General features: G+C 39.8%; 1 protein-coding gene across 8 annotated transcripts in view; it reads right to left on the bottom strand.

Annotated features, from left to right (window-relative positions):
- The window catches only part of LOC109538483 (protein sprint), a 130,383-nt gene that overhangs the window by 37,911 nt on the left and 85,630 nt on the right, over nucleotides 1-6,842 (bottom strand). The window contains exon 1 of one of the 8 annotated variants that reach the window (XM_048670473.1): nucleotides 6,098-6,352. The exons of the other annotated variants lie outside the window; for them this stretch is intronic. The gene's annotated coding sequence lies outside the window, so the exon portion shown is untranslated. Of the gene's footprint in view, nucleotides 1-6,097; nucleotides 6,353-6,842 lie in introns of those variants that run through there. 8 annotated transcript variants of the gene reach the window in all.

Genomic DNA, 6,842 nt, shown 5'->3' with positions numbered 1-6,842 from the left:
TTGGGACATCTTCGTCTGTGTCATACTCGTAGTCAGAGTCTTTATACTTTTCTAACCATTCGTTAAGTGGAATTTCATCGTCTGGTTCATAATCACTTTCTTTTCTTACAAATCCCCCATGCTTAAAGCAATTTGCAATGGTTTTTCGGCTAACTTTTTGCCAAGCTCTATGAATGAAATTGACTGCATCTAAGAGATTTATAGAAAATATTTCATTTTTATCGACCGCCTCTAACGTTTTCAAAAGAAGAATTTTTCACCGGCAGACTCTCTAACAATTTTTCCGCTACTGATATTATGCCTCTTCTTGAAACGCTCTTCCCAACTTTTAGAACAAGCAAACTCTTTGTTTTTGATTTTACTCCCCATTTCACTAGCCTTTTCTTGCAAAACACTGCCACTTATTGGAACGTTTTTTGTCCTTTTTGAGTAAACCACTTAATAAGTCCCTTATCAACTTTTTCATGTGCAGATAATTTTAACTTCCTACATCTAACATTTGTTCTGTCATACTCCGAAAAAATGTTTTCTCTGTTTTTCCATATCGTTGCAACAGTAGACTTTCCAAGTGCTAATTCCTTACAAATGTCACTCTGCTTTACTCAACTTTTTATTTTGTTAATAATCTCGTACTTTTCATTTAGTGAAAAAGCTTTGCGTTTTTGTTTTTCCATTATAAAACGATTTACATACACAACGCGGCAAAAAACAAGCCACTGCCTGTCTCTCGCTCTCACTAATATAAACAACTCCGCAGGATTGGTGTTGCTGAGCGTGGAAGTACGTTATAAACGGAAAGTGAATATACAACTATCCTAAAAAGTGATCGTTATATCCGGAAGTTCGTTATAAACGGGTTCGTTATAACCAGTAAAAAAATACGTTGGTCTTTATGGACGACGTTTCAATTAAAGGAAAAAAGTTCGTTTTATCCGAAAGTTCACCATAACAGGGTTCATGATAAGCGGACTTTACTGTATTTTTACCATCGATGTTGGAAATTTGGGACATCGATAAAACATCGATGTTAGATCCTGAAATGAAAGCATCGGACATTTGAAGTTGATACTAGATAGAAACATTTTCTGCAAACTCTTTGATAGTCCCGATACAAACGATACCGCCGCATAGCGGCCCATTTCCAGCTGCACCCGAAAAAAGCCTCTTTTTGCAGTCAGTTAACCGAAAAATGTGGCAACTATAAATTGAAAAAATTTAGTCGATTAGTTAATGTCATAGTAGTAGTAAAATAAAACTATTTAAATTTAAGTTAATCAATTTGAAATTTGTATGCAACGGCAAATTATCAGAACATCGATGTTCTGCCTGCGACGTTTCCCTAACATCGAAGGCATATTAGGGCAAGCAATACAGATAAAAATAATGTGTTTTTTACATAAATCCTTTCGGAAAACCACCTACGCCATCACGTGCAGGTTAGTCCGTACTTTATTCCCGGTATGTTTTGGTCAACCAAATACAATTTTCAACAAAAAATCGCATTTTTTAGTTTCTTGCTTGTAAAATCGACACGATTGAAGCAATCTTAACGTCTTAAATGGCTGAATTGTAGTGCGTGTAATTACAAAGAGAATGAGAGGTCGATCTACCTGATAGGATAATTACAACCGGAGAGAACTCGAAAAAAACGGAAAACTTTACGTTTTCTTAAAAAAACTCAAAACTTGGCTATTTTTTGTGTCCAAAGGCTGGACTCGGTTTGATTAATAGTTTTCGAACAATTTCGGTTTCAATAATTTTTATCGATTTTTTCGACGAGGGCTGCTTGCGCCTGAGTGTGTCTGATTGGAATTTCAAAAATGGATTTGGAAACTAGACATGAGTGGCAACAAAACGTATATTCCAGTTTTTCCATCAACTGCGGTTAAGTGCGTGAAACAGAGTCTTGAATATGAGTGAAAACGGCCGGGCGCATGTTGCCAAACATTTTAATTTTATTTAAATTTTAAATGGAAACCATCGTTTGTACTCGAGTAGAACCTTCATTCATTTGGACACCATGTTTTCGATTGCGTCAAAACAGCAGAAAAAAATGACCTTATCATCTACGTTTCTGCTCTTACAATCTACTAATAAAAACACATTCAAGTAGGTACTGCTGGATTCCAGTAAGCCAGTTGATACTCGTGGCTTATCGCTGTGAAACAACATCTAATTAATTTATTGGCCTCAGCTTAAGTCGCCCAACAACGAACTTCATTAGGCAGTGGCATGGGGTCCATACAGTGCACGAATCGGCCGTTTAGTTCCGAAACCTAATTAAAAAATATATCGCTTGGTGGCCTGAAAATTGCCATAATTAACCGATTAATTTGCTAGTGAATCATCAGCAACGACTAAAGCGGAAAGCGTGTAAAAACAAAACCATTATGACTCCTGAGGTCAAGGAAACAGTTCTTGGAGACGGATAAACGCTCGCATCGATGTGAATACTAATGGGGATTGATTGAATCTCGACTGAAGGTCTCTCTACAGCTCGGCTTGCTTCAAACTCGTTGCAGGAATGTAATAAAAGCGAACTTTTTCCCCGGGCCCGTCAAAGCATCCAGAATTTAGCTCCTAAATGAATCAGGCCCGTCCAGTTTAAATTAAATTAGGAGCAACTCAAACATCAATTCAACCTCATTTCGAACGTCCGTCCAACATGCTGATGCATCGGCATTCACGAGAACGAGCTCGGAACTGCAAAGGGTTTTATCGAATTTATTTTACGCTGCATGGTAACTAAAATGTTTGTATCGTGTTTAAACGAACAACAATCTGATCAAATGGGAAAATGCCAGTAAGTAAATAAACGCTGCGGAGGATTTTGCTGAAAATGAACAGCACGTTTTGTGCCGCACTATTTTCTAATTAATTTAAATCGAGAGCAGTAATTCGGGATCTAAGCACATTCTGTGGGTTTTTCTTTCGCATTCCTGCCCTTGTGAGGCGCAATTTTCCAATTTACTTTCAAGGCAGGTAGCAGAATGAAGCAACATTTCCCAGACCGTTGACCTAGCGAACGTCACTCATACAAACACCTGTTAATTGTTTTTTCTTCTCAAGAACGCCAAGATATAAAATATCTCCGTTCGCAGCCCACACGCGAGTCTTCTAGGCCCCACATTAGCGCCCACTTTGCATTTTTTTCGGGCTACTTTAAGGATCTAATCTGATGTTTTTTTCCAACATGGGGCTCATTCAGCCAAGCTCGATATTGATTATTACGGAACCTGATTCCAAGTGCAAAGTCCCCTTCCTAATCCGGAACACCAAGTTGTATTATCCCTTCACATGTCGGGTCCCCTCTGCATTATTCATCCTGCAGGAATCTGCGGTATTCAAAGAGTGGAGGCCGAACGAACGATGGGTGGATGCGGCAATGCTTTACGGCGTCGTCAGTCGATGGAATTTGCCCTTTGAAGTCTATTAAAATTGCGATTTTCCACTCGAAAAGCAAAAAAGCTTCGCGCTTGATTGGCCGGCCGCTCGACCACTGCTCATTGACAACAACAACAGAGGCAGAAAAAACAAAGAGTTCGATCTGAAAGCAGGTTACAAAGCTAGTTTCGGACATTCAGGCAAGTGGTTCGACTGGTTCGCTAGCCTTATTCGGAAAAACAATTTTATCTGAACCTATGCGTTGTTATGTAAATTTACGATTTGCCTCAGAAAATTTATATCGGGCTTGATCATGTGCAGCATAATGCAATCGAGAGTTGCTGCTTTATATGGGGCTGGAGCTTGAACATTTTGATTCATTGTCTGAACAACATTTGCCAACAGTTGAACAGAGCCGAACGGTTGTGAAACGCGAAAAATGCTTCCAGAATCCAACAAAGCTTCTTTCGATTTCACAAAAGGCCAAGTGCGATCCACGCTACCTGATGGCATTGAGGTGCATGAGTATGTGGCAACGACCAATTTTGCAGGAATAATTAAGATAATTATATTTTTATTGTTTTCCCATAGCGTTACAGGGTACAATGTGAAGCAGGCTTCGTGTATGGAAAATTCTCAAGCCTTTAATTAAAATCTCGCCTTTAAGGAGGCTAATCACTCGGGTTGCACAATATCCGTCTCGAAAAATTGCACTCAATTATCAATCGAAATGTTGTTTAAAGTTAATAATGATTAACCGATCGTTCAAAAAGTCCAAAATCCTACAAGAAATCACTTAACTTTTTGCAAACTTTATTAAAAATAATTATGCTGTGCTGGTAGCATTGCAGTCCACTAAAATCAAATTGAAACTTGAAATGTTAAAGTCCCATAAAAACAGTTTCACGGCGTTAAATCCGGCTATTGGGCTGGCCATTTTAAGAAGCGAAATCTTCCGTTGCTTCTTGGAAACGTTTCCGGTGAATATTTACCATTTGTAAGTGAAGCGAATACATTCTTGGAAAAATGTGCGAAGCATTTTTTAATTTTCTGACATCTAAACCAACATCTCAAAATTTTCGAAGGAGGGTACATTTTCCCGATAATCCCTTTTGAAGCGTTTCAAGTCCAGATAATGGCAAAAATTAATCCCATTGTTGTGCAACTGTCCCATTTGCCTCGGTAAATTTTCCCTGGCCATCCACGGCCGATGCGTCCGGAGCTTCATAGTGGGCCCAAACGCCAAATTTGCGTGGAAATCGGCAGGCCTATAAGCGACATTTCGTCGGCCATACACCAATATCCGCAATAAAAACTTCCACTTTGCAAAAACAATATGTTCAATTGCGRAYTCTTCTTGCAMMATCAAGTGAATAATTGGTGTTTCTCGGGTTATTGACGACCGCTTGATCATTTCTATAGATAGACTTACCCTCAATGGCAAYTTACGAAATATATTGCGCAAAAACCGAGTAAACATTTAMCAAAYTGCCTCTTACTTAGGTGTTAAAGTCTTAAAAAAACACACTTTGCCCCGCATAAATGAACGGAATTTGGACAAMGCGTTCATCTCATCCGGCAAGAGTAAATATTGATTGCGGAACATCGCATCCCAAACACAGTGCAAGGCTTGATGGGCAATAAAAATTTCCTCAGTTGTATCAAAACAAACACAGATCGATTTGGATTAGACCAAGCATCGATTAGATAAGCTTCGAACAGGTGCCAGTTCCATACGAAATTAGATGCTGCACGTGTTTATATGGGGGATAGCCGTCGTGCGATTGGGGAAAACGAATGGAATAAGTAATTTGTGGGTCAAAATATCGTATCGTGTGTATCGCAAACAACCCAGATTTATGAGCTTGAACATGCATTGTTTATTGCGTGCTGAGTATTGGAGAAATCTGATTTATATCTGCAAATTTCAAGAAATCACAACAACTCCAAAAGTTTGTCTGTCAACGGAAAACAATTTTTTTAGTAATAACAATCTAACAGTACATTTTTTGCTGGCAAACAACAGCAACCGTTAGTCGTTCAAGATCAGCGTCCAAATTGAAGATGTTGAAACAATCAACGAGGTGGTATTTTTAGAGGAAGTACTTAAGGTTCTCAACCACCTCATATCCATCGGACGAGTGCTATTTTAAGGGCTCCGTTGTCACACTTTCAGTAAAGTCAAGCGCGGAGGGTAAAATATTGCCTGTTTCCGGCTTGTTTGTTCGGTGAAATTTTATATGTGGGGTTTGGGCCGCAACGCATTGGCAACTTTTTGGTTTCAAATTTCATGGGTGCCGTTGGGATTTGCTTAAGTAGAGGAGGTTTTATTTATTTAATCCCCCCTGGGCGACATTCTAATAATTATTTGCTTCAAAGTTTAGTACCACAGATCTCAAACTCGACGAATTACCACGTGCTAAACAAATTCGCACAGCAACAAGGTACCAGCAAGCACGACCAGGCCAGGTCACCGATTTAAAATTGCTGATGTTGTGTTTACCAAAAAGGAGTTATTTAACCCCCTTTTGGATCTCAAATGATGGGTGGTTGATCCGATAAGCCACCCTAGAAGCCAGACTTGCGTCCTGGTGAATCAGGCAGGTTTTCCGTATTTATTTATGCAGTTCCATTGACTAGACTGGGCTGTCGCTGTGCCCAATGGTACCCCTTGTGCAAAAACCAGAGCGGATTCAAGTAATTCGATACATACCATGAAAAAATCGAAAAAAAAAAGCTCCACTTATTTTCGAAAAATCACTTCACCAAAACACGAATACTAAAAAAAAAACTGTCAACAACTGGCACACAAATCGCCGAAGAGAACAACTGTTTAGGTTGAGGAACCAGCTGGCGTTTGGGTTCGGCAAACAGTCTGAAATCGCGCACGTAAACTGAACCCGGTGCGGACGAGAAAAAGACGACCGCCCAACTCTGATGGCTCGAACTGTCTGACGATGGACGGCGGCAGGACGGCAGAATCGAAACCTGCAGCGGCGGGACGTCTCGGCGTCGCAGGGTGCGTACGAGGATCAGTCGAGCTAGACGCGTGCCCGAAGAGATTTTTTCCTCATTTATGAACCGGAGATAAAACAGCAATTGATGCTCTGGAATCAGGATGTCGGAGGAACTTCAGGCCTGTTGGAAAACTCAAATTGAGCTAAACCTGCCGAATAACGCCAACAATTTTAGATACGAGTCTCAACCTATACTTAACTCGCTGTTGGTCAAAGAGAAAGCTTATCCAAATGAACTTAAAACACAAAGAACCGAAAACTCAAATTTTGCTTCTTAGAATCGTACCGTAGCAGTCAGTATTTACTAACATGTTTTGGTGTGATTCAAATAAAACTTTGAGGATTTTAGAGTCGTAAAGTGTCTTCTATCAACTGCAGAAATTTCAAATCGCTACTTGATTCAGATTAGAAGTTGCGATTTTTCATTTGAGAGGCTGCAGT

This window comes from Dendroctonus ponderosae, unplaced genomic scaffold (genome assembly GCF_020466585.1).
Source record: "Dendroctonus ponderosae isolate FM_Combo_2020 unplaced genomic scaffold, Dpon_F_20191213v2 Dpon_F_20191213_1, whole genome shotgun sequence".
In the NCBI taxonomy this organism is placed as follows: Eukaryota; Metazoa; Arthropoda; class Insecta; order Coleoptera; family Curculionidae; genus Dendroctonus; species Dendroctonus ponderosae.
This window is presented reverse-complemented; position numbering and strand designations above follow the sequence as displayed.